Here is a 520-nt window from a genome sequence, read left to right on the forward strand (position 1 = left end):
TGTTCGTGTGTGTGCGCGTGCATGTGTATGTATGTGTGTGTGTGTGTCTGTGTCTGTGTGTGTTTCTTTCCTTCTGCTTATCTTTCTCTCTGCCTTGTTGTCAACAAATTATGAATATAATGGTTTATGGGCAGATGGGAGTTTGTCAGTGTTGGGGAAGTTGTGGATGATTGTTTACAAGTTTTTGATAATGACGATAATCACAATAATATTGTTAATATTCGTAGTAATAATGAGAACACATCAAAAAGAAGAATATGAGTCCTGTGTTACACAGCACATTATAACTACCATAACTTTATGCAATTATTCAGACACATAGAGAACTGCTCCAACGTGTCAGAACAGATTATCATTTCTACGTTTCTGAAATGAAATGTACAAACATCAATAACACCTTATAGCATAACTTTATGAGTTTTAAGTGACGTGACAGCACTGTAAGTTATTAGCTATTGCATGAAAGCTACTTTAACACTCTTATAAGGACTTATGAACAGTATTTGATGGCTGTGAGTGA

The sequence above is a fragment of the Anarrhichthys ocellatus genome, unplaced genomic scaffold (genome assembly GCF_004355925.1).
Source record: "Anarrhichthys ocellatus isolate YVR2014 unplaced genomic scaffold, GSC_Weel_1.0 scaffold90, whole genome shotgun sequence".
Classification (NCBI taxonomy): Eukaryota; Metazoa; Chordata; class Actinopteri; order Perciformes; family Anarhichadidae; genus Anarrhichthys; species Anarrhichthys ocellatus.